This window comes from Dermochelys coriacea, chromosome 1, assembly GCF_009764565.3.
Source record: "Dermochelys coriacea isolate rDerCor1 chromosome 1, rDerCor1.pri.v4, whole genome shotgun sequence".
NCBI classification, from domain to species: Eukaryota; Metazoa; Chordata; order Testudines; family Dermochelyidae; genus Dermochelys; species Dermochelys coriacea.
This window is the reverse complement of record NC_050068.2, coordinates 121,681,068-121,698,024: the sequence shown is the minus strand read 5'-3', so window position 1 is coordinate 121,698,024 and position 16,957 is coordinate 121,681,068. Positions and strand designations below refer to the sequence as shown.

General features: G+C 41.1%; 1 protein-coding gene across 9 annotated transcripts in view; it reads right to left on the bottom strand.

Annotated features, from left to right (window-relative positions):
- GABRG3 (gamma-aminobutyric acid type A receptor subunit gamma3) overlaps positions 1-16,957 on the bottom strand; it is a 524,307-nt gene that overhangs the window by 430,968 nt on the left and 76,382 nt on the right. The window contains exons 3-4 of one of the 9 annotated variants that reach the window (XR_005290557.2): positions 1,012-1,120; positions 144-796 (exon numbers count right to left, since the gene is read on the bottom strand). The exons of 6 other annotated variants lie outside the window; for them this stretch is intronic. The gene's annotated coding sequence lies outside the window, so the exon portion shown is untranslated. Of the gene's footprint in view, positions 1-143; positions 797-1,011; positions 1,121-15,093; positions 15,316-16,957 lie in introns of those variants that run through there. 2 more of the 9 variants (XR_005290556.2, XR_006274422.1) reach the window with 2 other exon arrangements.

Here is a 16,957-nt window from a genome sequence, read left to right as displayed (position 1 = left end):
TCGAACTTGTTCCCATGACATTCATTTAGCTACATTACAAATCTTTTACATTTGCTGGAATAGCGCGTTTTAAATAACCCTTCTAGAGCCTGTCCAAAAGGGTGAAAAAAATCATTGATAAACAATCAAATTTAGGAATTGCCATAAATTTTAATCACAACCACCTTTTTTCATGGAAAAAAAAGTTAACATTTTGAAAATTCTCAGTCAGCTCTAGATATTACATTTAACAAGAAAATACATTATACATATGCAATACATCCAATTTAATATTTCTGGTGCAACCTTTTGGAATATCCTCATTTAGACCGCTAGGTAGTTAAATATAAACAGTGTATGAATATTCGTTTATTGACAATAAATCAGTGGCAAGGAGGAGGCACTGAAAGGAAAGAAATCAAGAGCTACTAGCCTTAGAGCGCTTCTAAACTCCTCAGGCTCTACCAGTAGAGTTAAAATTCTTTGATCTTGAGCCTATATACTATAGGCTGCACAGCCACACTGAATTTCTAGTGTTTTTCAGCAAGAGAACCCTTCTGAAGTTAAAGTATAATCATGAATGCTGTCTAATACCTAAGTTTAAGTGAAAGCAATTAATGAACTCATTGATGACATCCTATGAATTTTTTTTTTTAATTGGGAGACAGAATATTTACATTTATATTACATCTTGCTAGGAAAAGTGTATAGGTCAAACAGTAATTCCTTCCCTGATCTTCCAAGGTGTTGAGTATCCTCCATTCTCACCAACTTCTGCCAAAGTTGAGGGGTCCAGCAGCTAACAGAATTAGGCCACCTGTGCATAAAATGAATTTAAATCGTGCAGACAATTGACAAAGTGTTTACTATGCAGCACAAGGAGCCTATCAGTATTCCAAAAACACTTGTGCCAACCACTTTTTCTACTGCCATTTTCTCCAAGGCCTCATTGTCCCAGCAGATTAGGAAGAGGTGGAATGACTACTTGGAATGATAAGTAACCAGATAATGATAAGAATGACGGACACCTACCTATGTTTCTGGGAGTTTAAGGAAACGAAATTATATAATTTAAGACAACATGAGTGTCCAACAGGTGAAAGTAAAACTTCAGGAGTGCTTCATTAATGAAGATTTAAAGCTGGAGAAAACAGAAAGTGGGAAGAATGAAGATTAAATAGAAAAGAATGAAAAATGAAAAAACACTTGTCAAAACAAGAGCAGAACAATCTAATTTACCCTGGAAATCAATAGAAAAACCTTTGGGTTGTAATTTTAAATGATTTTCTGGATAGAGTGTTATCAGTGAAAGAAGAGCATCAAATAAATAGGGTCTTCAGTCCTAATGGCCCTGTGTTTAACAAGATTTATCCTGTCTGGAAGGAAAACTAAGGATGCGATTTAATGTGAACACTGTGAAAGTGTGGTAGCTCAGGTAATTAAAGAACAAAAGAAAGCAACATATTCTTGATATCAAATCTAAACTAGGCTTAATTGATTTTCACTGTAATTGACATTTCTTATTACAGTGCCTAGAGAGAAGGCATGTAACATTGACTTGATATACTATGTAAATAAATTGCATTGTTGTTACTTGTTCAGCATTCAGTATGGACCCAATTCCAAGCCTAGTGAAGTCAGTGGAATTATTTCCAAAGGATTTTGGATTAGCCCCTATATCTGTTCTGTTGGAGATTATTACTATTGATGGTATGAGGATATTAACAGAGCCCGCAGTTTGGAAAGTGCATACATATTGTGTATGTACACATTCATCTCTGACCTGCTCACATCATATATTGCACATCCCAAACAAGGCATGCAAACATGCATTCCCTCTCTCACTTCAGAACATATGGTCTAAAACTCCCCATGCACTGAGAGGACAGAAGACCTGCTATCAGCTTTAACTGTTCATTACTAGGGCCCTACCAAATTCACAGCCATGAAAAACTTGTCATGGACCATGAAATCTGGTTTTGTGTGTGCTTTTACCTTATACTATACAGATTTCATTGGGGAGACGAGTGTTTCTCAAATTGTGAGTCTGGAGCCAAAAAGGAGTTGCAATGGGTTGCAAGGTTATTTTAAGGGGGTTTTGATATTGCCACCCTTACTTCTGCACTGCCTTCAGAGCTGGGCAGCCGGAGCATGGTGGCTGCTGACTGAGGGCCCAGCTCTGCAGGCAACAACACAGAAATAAAGGTGGCAATATCATACCATGACAGCCTTACTTCTGCACTGCTGGTGAAAGGGCAGTCCCACAGTTACTACTGTGGAAGTTGGCAGCCATGTATATCAAATCTCAACCATTGCAATGGCCCAAGGCTGGAAGCCAAGGAACTCATGAGCTCTTGGACTCTCTCTCTCACTCATTTTGTGGCCTACTAAGCGATTTAATTAGTCTTTCAGCTTCCCCATCTGTTTAATTATTAGAATACTAGCTAATGCCTCACTGGGGTGATATACAAATAGGGTAGCCAGGTGTCTGGTTTTTGACCAGAATGCCCGGTCGGAAAGGGACCCTGGTGGCTCCAGTCAACACAACTGACCAGGCCATTAAAAAAGTCTGGTCAGTGGCGCAGCGGGGCTAAGGCAGGTTCCACGCAGCTCCCGGAAGTGGCCAATATGTCCCTGCAGCCACTAGGTGCAGGTGCAATCAGGGAAACTCCCCGCCCCAAACGCCGGCTCCACAGCACCCATGGGCCATGGTCGCCAGCATGCTCTTCAGAGCCACCAGGCCACACCTCCACCTATGGGCCAGACATGGCAGTCACATCCAGGAGCAGCGTGGAGCCAGGGCAGGCAGGGAGCATGCCTTAGCCCTGCTACACTGCTGACCAGGAGCTGCCTGTGGTGAGTGCCACCCAGCTGGAGCCTGCACCCTAAAGCCCCAGACCTAAGTGGAAACCACCTCCCACACCCTAACTCCCTTCCAGACCCTGCATTCGCACCCCAACCCCGTGCCCCAGGTCGGAACCCCCTCCTGCAACCACACACCATCCCAGATTCCACACCCCAACCCCCTCCCCTGGCCTGGAGGGGCCCCCTCCTGGACCCTGAACCCCTCATTTCTGGCCCACCCCAGAGCCTGCACCCCCATTTAGAGCCCTCATCCCATCCTGCATCCCAACCCCCAGTCCCGGCCCAGTGAAAGTGAGTGAGGGTGGGGGAGAGCGAGTGATGAAGGGAGAGGACTGGAGTGAGTGGAGATGGGCCTTCAGAGATGGGGCAGGGGTATTGGGTTTTGTGCAATTAGAAAGTTGGCAACCCTATGTACAACCTTAATTCTCACAACGTTTTGATGATACAGTGCAATATAATATTATTGCTTCTCATTTGTACCTATATTGTTATACTGGATGGGTCTAAATTCCAGTAGTTTCAAGTGGCCATAATATAGCAGCATTTATTTATCTGCAGCTGGCTTTGAACCTTGGGTTTTGGTGATTCATTAATATGTTAAATTATAAAACCAAAGGAATGAGGGCTTGTATTAGAAACATTTATATGATGCCATCTTTTGATGTTTAAATGCATTAATTCTACCATTTTTGCTCTGCCAAAGCAGCAGAGGGGTTCTAGAATAAAGCATGTATGGGAGAAACAAAATGATTTCAGAAGTCATGCTGCAAAAATCTTCCTCCTAAGCTAATAATCAGCACTTTATCACATGATTCAACTGAAAAAGCATTGGTCCAAAAAAGCGCAGTAAGAGTGCAATTCAGCAGAATTAATAGCACTAAGTGGGCATTTTCAATGAAACTCATTCTGTTACAAAACTCTTAGACATGATTTCCACACATAGCACAACCACCATTTTCAAGTTCAATATCAAATTCATTACCACCACCCCCTAAAGGAATCTGCATAATGAATCAATGAATTCCAGATCAATCTTCCAGATGTTACTTAGTAGCTTTTAAAAAGGATAACATTTTAAATTTTAAAAACCATTGATTTCTATTATTCTGTTATTGATGATTTTTATTAGAATAGTACCTGTAGTTGTAGTAAAATAGGAAAAAAATTGAGGGTGTTCAGTTTTCCTGGTTCATAGCATAATCTGATCCTCATCTAGGATCTGGAAAAAATTCTGTCCCCACCCCAGCCACCACTCCTTCCATGATAGCACCGTCATGATTGGAGGTATGACAGAAGTATGGCGATTCTTATGCTTTTATTTTTCTATAATTATAGACTCAGTTCCAAACCCCAAACACGCCTCCTCTTCCCTTTCGCCCCCCAAATCACTTGGTTCCCATTCCCTTTATTGGGTGTCTAGGTTTATGTACAGACATCCAACTGATTTTTTTAATTAAACTGATGTACTGATACCAGAAAATGGGTCTGATCATCCTCTCTCATGTTATAAGTAGGGGCTGCTGGGGATGAAATCTATGCAAGGAATCCATTGCAGAGAATTACCACACATTCTATTACTGGGGAATGCCAGCTTTGTCTGGAATTAGGGAAGGGAAGGAGATCTCCAAACCTTCTGTATCATGGAGAACTTTTGTGGAAGACCAGAGGCATCCAGGAGAGGACCTGTGTTCCCACACTGGCTCTGGCCCTTAGTAAGGCCTCTCCCAAAGTTTCCTGGCAGGACCGTCAGTGAATGACATGGAAAAAAGTAACAGCCTGGAGATCTATTGCATTTTCACAGCATGTTCTGCAGGGTCTCAAGTTGGAGACCATGCATGTCCCCTTGACTATCCTCTTCCTCCATAATCTTTCCCATCTGGTCTACCCAGGTTTTTGCCCTGATGCTACACAGACTCTGGATGCTCAGAGTAGGCTCTGCCAGGTCCAGGGTAGAGTGATTGTGTTTGGAAGCTGCTGAGCCCCCTTCCATAAGGAAAGCAGCAGATCCACTTGTTGAGTGGAACACATGGTGGGAGGGGAGGGATAATCTAGGCCAGAGATTATCATCACTTAGTTTTGACTGAGGCTGAAGAAATGCAGGGCCTAGGGCTTGTCCTCATATAGGATACAGTTCTCACAAGCTCATCTACTGGGAGTATAAAAGCTGCAACAGGTTTTTTTTTTTTTGTTAAAAACAAGCCATAGCTGCCATAATGTCCTCCAGCTTGCATGCTCAACCTTCCTACAGCTTTATTCCACTGATTACCTCCAACTGGCTGGTCCTATGTTGTTTCATTTAAAAAAGCCTCAAAGGTGCCAGCTAGATTGCTCCATGTGCCCCCTTGCTGAGCCTGGAACAAATGATCACATCTAGATCCCAGTTCCTCATTTCCCAGCAGCTTATGAAGGCACATACACCGGGGCAAAGTGTATACCAAAGGCTATCTTTCTGATCTGGTAATGTTCTGTACCCTCCTTGCACAAGTGTCTGTGACTACATAGGGGACAAAGGAAAAGTGTATTGGGCCCCTACTGTATGTACCTTTTAAACAGCCTCCCTCCTGCCCTAACACAAACATGCACTTTTAAAAATGGAATTAAGTGTCTCGTGTTGGGATTCCTCTGAGACGTTTTCTACTTGGCTTATCCAGAATACCTTGTCCAGTTTTGAGAGAACATTGCATTCAGTTCTCAGGGATCCAAAAATTCAGTTAGACTTCAGCTCGTCACTCAAGTTACTTTGCTAGGCATGTAACAGCGCTGTGCCCACACTGGCCAGGCCCAGGTGCAGGATGAAACAATACCAAATGATTTTGCACACTACATGGTTTATATACATTATTCCTAGCTGCTAACACCTATATTTCTTGAATCTAATTGGTCTGGACATGTAAGGATCACATAAGAGCCAATCATTTTGCAAAGTGTGTAAGGACCAAAACTTCACGTCCTCACCTTATCTACATTTCAAGTTCATCAGTTCAGGATGTTCCCACTTCTTAACCAGCTCAAGGACCCATCTCCAGCACACAGCCTGTCACACCCTTGAGAGTTTAACCTGGCATTCAAATCAGGCTATACACAAGTTTGCTCATGCCCAGCAAGATCTATGCCCACATCACGTATTTCATAGAATTGCTGATGATCAAACTTTCAGTCCTTATTTAACAAAATACCCTGTGATGGGGTACACTACCTATCTGGAGCTTTGAACTGTGTGGAAGGAGTCTTAACATAGAATTCTGGGGTTCAGCTGAGGCCCGGGGCACACATTGGATGGTAACACAGTAACATGGACCCAAGGACTAGTAACAAAAGTGGGTTTTTTTTAACTTAATGTAATTTTGGCTTGTGGTACCCCTGAAGGAAATGAGTGGTACCTCTAAAGGAGAAATTAGATATACACAAGTATCCTGATAAAAACAATGGAAAAGACCAATGTGAAAAAAAGTACTTGACAGTTTAGTTGACATTTGAGAAACAGTATTATATACAACATCCCCTTAAAGTGATGGGCAGCACTGGAAGTATGTCGGAGCCTATTAGAGCTGAGTCCCATAAATTCAAGTACCATATTGTGGGAGATCAGAGTAGATGGAAATGGGACCCTTAGTTTTTACCTGTGGAGAGGGAAAACTGGACACTTAAACTGGGGGTTCTTAATACCCATCAATCCATTACGGTAACTTTACCATTGGGTACGTCTACACAGTGATGAAAGATTAACAGCACCATGGGTTTTTCATCACAGGGTAGATATACACGGAGAGACCCAGACAGCTGTGTATTTATACACAAGTCCATATTTACATTCATCTGAATATAAATATTACATAGTTTTACAAAATTAAGTCCTTAAATATAGGTTTCAATAGGAGTCTGCTGTATTACAACGCATACTTGTATGCTTATTTGAAAGAAAACAATGCAGACACTAGTCTGCAAAGCTTTATTTATTATTCATAATGTTTGTTGTCTGGGTTCCCAGGTAAGAAGTGCAGAAAATACATCAGGAGCATCACAGCGAAAAGAAACTCTGTGGCAACACAGGCTGGAAATACACACCTCTCAAACTCATGGTAGCCTTTCTAAAGGTCATAAAAGAAATTATACACCTGGTTGCGAAGCCACAAGCATTTCTTAATTTGAAAGCATCATATTAAGCGTTTATTCCTAGGATATTTTATGAAAAGTAGTATTATTGCTCTGGCTTTCCATGATGCAAGATGGTGATCTTTGCAAAGTCAGGAATTCCATGATGTTTTAAAGAGAAAGATACTATGTGTGTAACTGACATTTGTCTTTTGAACTGTGATGTAGTTATCCTTCAATTTTAGGGACATTTCTTGCTATGCGTAACCCCCTTTAACATTTGTAGTTTTCCTGTATTATGCCTCTGTTGGTGGCTATTTTAGATTCCTCTGAGATAGGCAGAAAGTAGCTTTGTGAATTGTTTCTTGATACTCCTTTTCATTGTACCTCAGAATGGTTGTGATCCAAACTAAACAATTTTATTGTCCCATAATTACCCTTTAATTCTAACTTCACTACATTATTGCTCAATTCAAATTCTAGCACAATTGCTTCTAAGCCATACCAGCAAATCTACATGAGTTAAAGCTTTTTTAAAATATTCAGCAGCCAAGGGTTTTTAGAGGTGGACATTTATTTAATATCAAGCAACTATAAAGCATCTTTCAGCTCAAAGAGATACCAAAGCAGTTAATGTTTTACACTTTAAAGCACTTGGGAAATCTCTTCAGGATCAAAGAGGTGCTTTATACATGTAAGGTGGTAGGTGGCAGCTTGGTGCAACAACACTCATCTACATGAGCACTCCTTACTCTAGTAGCCCCTATAAACACTCAGGTTTGCAGTAATGGGAGTATGCAGTGGAGGGCTATTTCCAGTGCTAAAGATCACAGGAGGTGAATATTTCAAGGAAACTGATTCAGATGGACCTGAACATGAACTAACAGTCATCTTAGAATTAATTGCATTTCCACTGAACAACCATCCTGAGCTACAGTCAAAGAGCAGGAAGCAACTGTCCTGGCATCCCAACACTGTCTCAAAATTTGACTATAATAAGATTCTATTTCTTTAAAGTTGCTTAAAAAAAGTAAAAGGAGGCTTTTATAAATCACAAGTTTATCTCCCAGATTTTCGAGCTGTCCTACTCTCTCATTGTCATCCCACCGTAATATTCTAGTAAATTGGGGCAGGAAGAGACTTGTCTCTCTTGTTTGCAAGTAAAGTACCTTGCAGCCCATGGCACTGAAATAATTAAGAATACACATAGCACGCAGAAGTGACAACTTTTAGCTTGTCTTCAGTTGAGTCCTTGATGTCCAAAACACTGAACAAACTGTTTTTGCACAACATTGTGAGGAAATTAGCCTGTTCTCTCCCATCTCATGTGGCAGAATAGATGTTAATTAATAATGGCACATGGATGCCTAACCCGTTACCTTTATCTTGGAATTAGCTGGCCCTGTATGTACTGCACACCTTACCTTCTAAACCTTACTAGCCTTATTATCCCATAGATCAGTCTGATACAGCTGTTGGTCCAAGAAGCTTGCGAAGTGCTAGCTGTTAAAATCCTGCATTAGAGAGATGCCCAACCAGGAGCAGTAGCAGTGCCAACCATCGAGGAGTTGCACTCAGTCTTTTAGACTCATTACTCCTTCAAGTTGGTGGGTACAAGGCTAAGTTGTTATCTTAACCCCAGGTGTCTTAAAATTATTCCTGGAAGCATATTTGATCTGCAGCATAGGCTGATGCAACAGACTTTCTACTGTTGGATGTACATCTCCAGAGCAGTAGCCTTTGGTATATTGATGCTATTACTGTGATAAGAAGAAGGTCAGGGAAGGAAAGGGGCTTTGGCTGTGTGGGGTTTTTAAATGGTCTGTTAGAACAGCATTGCCACTCCCACCGCACAGACACAGTAGATAGGAATCTGTCAGTAGTAAGAGAGGAAGGGCTTTAGGTCGAGCTCTAGAGTGATCTACTGCTCCTTCAGATAGTAATTACATACACAGCCAGATAAGGAATTCTTCAGCAACTCAAGTGAAATTCACTAGGATAAACTACAGTATACAGATGGCTCTGTAGCTAAGGGACCAGTGAGATGGGCGATAGCTTATTTAGAAAAAAAAGAAGGCCAAACTAAAGGCTAATGTCTCTGGAAAGGGTAGATTTAGTCAAGAAAATAATTATGGGAGGAAAAAAGAGGAAGCAGAGAATATTAAAGATTGATGCTTGGCTATTTTGCACTGCTTCACATCACCAGCAAATCAGATGCATGGTACCAGTTGCTTTTAAAATAAATTTGGTTAGCAGTGAACCCACAAGTGATTACAGCTGACTTGGAACCAATACAGATTTACTCCCTCCCTTTGCCATCTAGGGTAACCAGACAGCAAATGTGAAAAATCGGGATGGGGGTAGGAGGTAATAGGAGCCTATATAAGAAAAAGACCCCAAAATTTGGGACATCTGGTCACCCTATTGCCATCTCATGCTTCCATTCATTATTCACTTAAAAGGACCTGAGTGGTCCTTAGAGCCAGACAAAGATGTTACCGACTACTTAACTGTCGCTGAGCATTCCAGAGGCCACTAAATCATAACTACCTCCATCCTGGATCTCAAAGCACTTTGCAAAGGAGTATTAGTACCAGGCTTCCTAGTTAATAGATAGGGAGGAAGGAGCATACAGACATTAAGTGACTCACTCCAAGATGACAAAGCAGGTCAGCTCCAGTGCTGGGAACAGAGCACTGTGCTCTATCCATTGGGCAGCAGTGCCTCCCTACTTGTAGATATGATGCATCTACTGCAATGATAAGCATACCAAGTACAGTTTGTCCCGACGCCCCATTGACTAACTGAATCCCACAAAATTACTAACCTTTGAAAACACAGAAGGTATTTGAAGTGCTCATGTCAACCCAATCTACGTGTCTTTATGAAAGAAAGCTGCATTCCAAATGTCATTTTTAAAAATTATATATAAACACACACACACACACACAGAGTTTGTCCACGTGTGGCAGATACATGCCTACAACATCTTTTTCCCCCTCCCAAAGCATTGCTCCCTGGTGACCAAAGATTGATTTTAGTCAAAAAGCTAAAATAGTTTTATTTCATTATTCCTTCAATTATGTCATTTATGACTCTGTATTTGGAAACTCTCAGACTATTTTGTGGCCATCCTCTCTTATTATCCAAATCTGGATATCTCTAGTCAGTTAAGGGAAGCCACTCATTTAGCTCAATGGGACTTTTTACTGAGTTAATCAAAAGTTTTCCGACGACATAGCAATTCTGTGGGATTTGGCAGGCATCAGTAACATATGATCCTTATGGACAGTGAGGTTTATTGTAAAAATTTTGAGTGACAGATGTTGTAAGCACTTGCAGTATCTTTAGGGACCATACTGTATTAAATCTATGAATGGTTTATCTATGATTTTGCTCATGGAGTAGAGAACAGTTTACCACAGCTCCTACAAGAACTAAAAACACTGGTAGGGTGATTAAGGAGAGACTCTGAGACTAAACAACTCTAGAGACTAAACCCTTGAGTGGTTTGAATATATCAATTCAAGCTGGGTTTTCCAGGGGCTAGGAGACAAAGGGCTTGAACTGACACAATTCCTTCTTTCTAATCCAACAAATAGACGGGAACTTCTTTTCAATGAGGGGGGCCCCAGTCCTTGTCGAAAGTCTGGAAAGACTTTGGCCTACTAGGGCCCCCTAAGACTGATCATAGATTCATAAAAGATTAGGGCTGGAAGAGACCACAGGAGGTCATCTAGTCCAACCCCCTGCTCATCCCAGCCAGGGCTTTGTCAAGCCAGGCCTTAAAAACTTCTAAGGATGGAGATTCCACAACCTCCATAGGTAACCCATTCCAGAACTTCACCACCCTCCAAGTGAAACAGTTTTCCTAATGTCCAACCTAGACCACCCACACTGCAACTTGAGACCATCGCTCCTTGTTCTGTCATCCGTTACCACTGAGAACAGCCAAGCTCCATCCTTGCTCTTGGTGAATCCATGTTGACTGTTCCTGATCACCTTCCTCTCTCCCAAGTGCTTCAAAACAGATTCCTTGAGGACCTGCTCCATGATTTTGCTGGGGAGTGATGTGAGGTTGACCAGTCTGTGGTTCCCCAGATTCTCCTTCCTTTTTTTAAAAAAAGGATGGGCACTGTATGTGCCTTTTTCCAATTGTCCGGGACCTCCCCAGATGGCCACAAGTTTTCAAAGATAATGGCCAATGGCTCTGCAATCACAGCAGCCAACTCCCTCTGCACCCTCAGATGCATTGCTTCTGGCCCCATGGACTTGTGCATGTCCAGCTTTTCTAAATAGTCCTTAACCTATTTTTACCACTGAGGGCTGCTTACCTCCTCCCCATACTGTGCTGTCCAGTGCAACAGTGTGGGAGCTGACCTTGTCTGTGAAGACCAAGGCAAAAAAAGGCATCGAGTACTTCAACTTTTTCCACAACTGTCACTAGGTTGCTTCCCCCATTCAGTAAGGGTCCCACACTTTCCCTGACCTTCTACTTGTTGCTAACGTACCTGTAGAATCCCTTCGTTACCCTCCACATCGCTTGCTAGCTGCAACTCCAATTGCGCTTTTGCTTTCCTGATTATATCTCTGTATGCTCAAGCAACTTTTTATACTCCTCCCTAGTCATCTGTACAAGTTTCCACTTCCTGTAAGCTTTCTTTTTGTGTTTAAGCTCAAAGATTTCTCTCTTAAGCCAAGCTGGTCGGTGGCCATATAGGCTATTCTTTCTGCACATCAGGATGGTTTGTTCCTGCACCCTCAATAAGGCTTCTCTAAAACATAGCCAGCTCTCCTGGACTCCTTTCCCCCTCAAGTTAGCCTCCCAAGGGCTCCTGCCCATCAGTTCCCTGATGAGTCAAAGTCTGCTTTTCTGAAGTCCAGGGTCCTTATTCTGCTGCTCTCCTTTCTTCAGGATCCTGTCCTTCACCATCTCATGGTCACTTCTGCCCAAGTTTCTGCCCACTTCTATGGTGATTTCTAGTATGTTTAGTGTCTGTGTAAATCTGTTTTATGTTTTTATATGTTCTCTGTAATGCTTTTACCTTAAGAATAAATGTGCTTGCTTAGAAAGAGCTGTGTGGTATCTTATACCTTCTGGCAACACACTGTTCACAGCCCTCAGAGAGGTGATAGTACTTTGGCAGACTGGCTTACTGGGAATATCACAGCATAAGGCATGGAGCTGTGCATCCTTAAAAGCCTCAGTCAGAAGGGAATGGAACAGGGCTTGCCCAAAGACAGGTGATGGATGGAGGAAACTTGAGATCAGACTGGGAGCTCCTGGAATAGAATTCAAACTGACTGTGATTCTGTAGATAAGAACTCAAATTGTAGTGTATTTTAAAGTATTTCAGTGTATATAACGTGCTAGAAGACAGAAAATGAGAGCAGTAAATTACAGGGATCATTGAAAAGAAATATCCAGTTTATCAGGTTTTAGCAGACCTTTTATCCAATATAAAGTTACACCAAACTTACTGTATTGCTAAAATCTCATGGTGATCTTGACAATATTAATGACAGTGGGGGAAAGACAGAATAAGCAGGCATCCAAAACTTACCCTACTAGCTAAATACAACCTATATTCTTAGACAGGTTCCCAGGTCAGTCCCTCATATTTGTTAGGAAGATAAATGTCATACTGGACCAAGCCAGTGGAATGGTGTGGCCAGTATCTCCTACAATTGCCAGTACAAGATGCTCCAGAGAAAGGTACGTTACCCCAAACTGGACAATTATCAAATATCTTGCCAGAGTGGAAGTTTTCTTCCTAACCCACAAGAGCCGGTTGACATGCTGAGTCATGGTGTCTGAGGCAGCAGGCATGTATCTGAATTCTGCACCCTTTAGCATAACTAGCAGGATCCTAGTTACCGTAATAGAAAATAACTTCCAAACTTCTATGTTTCTGCAAATTGGCCAAACAATCTGGATTCCATGGCTTGTAAAATGACCCCCTTTCCTGGAGTGATCTGTAAAATCAGCTAGCATCTGTGGGCAGTGACCTCGGTATGCCACCAGGTGTTCAGACAAAAGAATTTAGAAGTGTTTGGTTTAGATAAATCTCTTTCAGAAGAGGAGGTGATGAAGGAAAGGCAGAAAATTCAAATTCTTGAATAAAAAGGGTAACTTACTTGATGTCAACTCAGTGGCACAGGCAACAACCCAGTGGTGAACAATAATGAGAAATTATTCTCCAGTTGATATACACCTTGGATCCACTTTGTCAATATGTACAAAAGGGAATGAGAGAAAAAACAGGTTTTTTTCCCCCACAAAGAAATAAAGAAAGAGACCAAGAAGATATTAACCACCAAAAGAAAAACCTTTTAATCTAAGACATTTTATTCTCAGCCATTCAGATCTTTAACATCAATCTGTTGGGATAAGATGTCTCCAATAGCCTTTCTTACAACCAAATCTTGGACTGTTGAACAAATGGAAGCCTTGGGAATGTAGGCCATGGTTTTCCAAAGCAATTAATTATTGTAGGTACTAATGTGAGACACCTGAAATGGCATTGGTTTTCAGAGTGCTGAATACCCACCATCTGAAAAACCCAGCCCTTTTAAAAGGGTGTCAGGTTGGGCATCGAAACTGAGGCACCCCTTCCCCCCCAAAAAAAAATCACTAATCACTTTTGAAATCTTGGCCGTAATATTATTTAGAACAAAAAGTCCAGATTGGAACTTGACCTCTAAGTCTACAGGAGAACGTGCTCTGCTACTTGAGCCAAACATGACATTGCACCAACTCAAACCCTTCTTTGTAGCATTCACCCATTCTTCCTGATTCAGAGGAGCCCCTCCTCACAGCAGCCCTGTCCCAGTTTTGATGACAAAATTTGATTCCATACAGGGTCCAGTTTTGATTACAATTTTGACTGAATATAGAAACTAGCTTGATGAAACATTTGATTCAATGAATTCCATAGCAAAGATGCAAAATAAAGAAAGAAATGAAGTTACTGGAGCCAATGTGCTGAGATGGAGTAAATCACTAGAGGTGGCTCCGAGGAAGCCTTGATATGAGAATCATCTTATTGCTTAGCTTTCCCCTAGCCATTACATTTCATTAGGTCTTGTTTATTCTCTACACAGTTACAAATGGAAATGGAGGTTTCCTTTCCTGTGACCTCAGTACAGCATGCTATTTGTCTTCAATGGAAAAAATAAATAAAGCCAACATTGGATTTTCTGCAATGGCTTCAGTTAAACTTACAGAATCACAAGAAATAGAATCTAACCTAAAATTTAACTCCAGTGGCAGAACTAAGCCTATCACCATTAGCTTTAATTGAGTAGGAGGTCTCCTACCCTGCTGCTGTACTCATATACAACTAAGAAAATGTCCCATTGGCCATGTTCCGAGGTTGAAACCCCTTCTATTCCTTGAGTCCTACAAACTGTGATTCAATGTTCCCCCTATCCAGCCTGAATTGGGATATTGGTCCCATTATGCCCTCCCATGCCAGATAAATCAACCCATTTCCCAGGTGCTGCAGCCTTTCCACAGTAGTACGCTTAGGTAGATATTGTAAAACTATCACACTTTATACAGATTTAAAAAAAAATCTAAGCTTCATGCTGGCATGGAAGAAATATCTTTGCTGAATTTTTTTTTTAAAAACGTGTGGGAGGCACTTATATACTGTGGTCATGGGTGTCTATACAAGAACCTAGAAAGAAAGATATCTACCCAATCCAACCTACCTTCCAGTTGCTTCTGACCTCTCATTATCCATAGCACATACACCCACTTCACCTTGCATATCCACCATGATCTGACCTGGGTCACCATGTCTCCCACAAATTGCACTCATCTCACAGGCCACTCTCCCTGTGACACATGCCTTATTCATACCTGCACTTTCAGGGAGATGAGCAAGTTTAAGAATTAAAATAGAAGATAGCTTGAGACCACACATGTAATTTGGGATGGCCTTAAAATACTTTCTGATGAAAAGCTCGGCAGAGTCATGGCACAAGAAGAAACACTGCTAGGTAGTAGTAGTAGTAAATAATAATAATAACACCACCACCACCACATAGCTTTTATTTAGCACTTTTCAATCAGTAGATCTCAAAGAGCTTTCCAACCAAGGTCAGCATCATTATCCCATTTCACAGATGGGCAAACTGAGGCACAGAAAGGGGAAGTGTCTCACAAAGCAAAGCCAGAAATGGAACCCATGTCATCAGTGTCAGTCCACTGCTCTATAAATAAGCCACACTGCCTCCTGCGTGAAATGACTTACTCAAAAAAGGTACTCTGAATAAGCATAGACCAAAGAGCTCCAGTTCATCCAATAGTGTGAAAACTGGACTCCAGTTCTTATCCCAAGCTCCTTTCTGAATATAGCCCGAGACCTAGAGCTGTGTGGAAAAAAATCCCCGTCATTAAAACAAGCATATTTCTATTCCAACCCTTATTTTTCTAATTCAATATTTTGATATTATTTTCAACAGTCAGGCTGAATTGCATATTATGTAGGCTGCCATTCAGATGCATGTTTAAAAAAAAAGTATTACTTGCTCAGACTACTTCTATTTATATAACAAAGTAAATGCTTTTAAGTAGCTTTTGATGCTTTTGTCATCAGAAAAAGACTTTAAATGATATTTTGCAGGCCCCCACACTGTAGGAAGTTAGCTTATTTTAAAAGCTATCCCTTTGGGTATTTGGGGAGAAAGATTTAGAAACAGATTAGATGTTTATGTCTGAAAAAAAGCTATTGAGCAGGGAGGTTACTACTTTTCATTGATTTTTTTTAAATATTAATGTTCTGCTCTGTCAGTGGTAATATTGTAAACAATGGGGATTTCCCATGTCTATGAATACTATTATTATTATTGTCATATTGTAACTTTAAACAGAATACTACATAAGAGTGTGACAGGATAGGACTTTATCTGTAATACATCATTCTTATGTGTAGCCTGCAAATTTCAGCATGGAGAAAAGAATATATCCCTAGCAAAACAGTATTCTCTTCCAATCTTACTTGTATTAGCAAAGGTCAAAGACTCCTACTCATTAAAATCTGAATAAACTGGGAGTGTACTTGTAACTTGTTTCCTCCCAGCTGGTTTTGAGCTAGATCTGCTGGCTAACCAGAGGCTCTAATTTGGGCTCTAAAAAGACGTTATGAAATCCATAATGCCTCCTGAAGACAGTTGTATAATTAGAGTACTTGTGGCACCTTAGAGACTAACGAATTTGAGCATAAGCTTTCGTGAGCTACAGCTCACTTCATCGTAAGCTTATGCTCAAATTTGTTAGTCTCTAAAGTGCCACAAGTACTCCTTTTCTTTTTGCGAATACAGACTAATATGGCTACTACTCTGAAACTTGTATAATTAGAGTAATTCCTAACTGTTCTACTAAGACCATATAATGCTACAAGTGGAACAGAGTGGCATGAAACTTAAAAACATAATTGTCAATCTTAAGCACTGGGTGATGCATGATAAGTTAAGTTGTTCTACTCTTTCCTTTCTAAAGAGATTAAAATGGAATGCAATTTCCTCTGTTTGGTCTTCGAGTGGTGACTCAGATTTGTCACCTACAGAATGTAATATGGGATTTTCTAAGTTCGGACTCTTAGAACTGGCTCTTGGCTAGAGGCCCTTAATTTGGGGGTTGGGAATATCAGGGCTGACCTCAGTTTTCTAGCTGTAGACTAGAAAACCCTTAAGTGTTGTGGGTTATTTATGGTCTCACCTCTTCTACAGTGATTCCAGGCCAGCCTTTGGGGTCTGTGTAACTTATGGCCACAGGCTTCTATCTATCACTTCACAACTGGGAGGGTAGTGCCACTCAAGCTTTTACTGGTTGAAATTCCCTCGCAGCAGGCTCCTGCAGCTAAACCAGTTTCTTTTCTGAACAGTTAATACAATCCTTGGCCACAAAGAGGCAGCTCATGAATACGACAATATAGGACAGCAAGGGCCAGTGGTTTAAGAAAAAACATCAGTTCAGTTATATGGTCTGTGTCATACAGGAGGTCAGACCAAT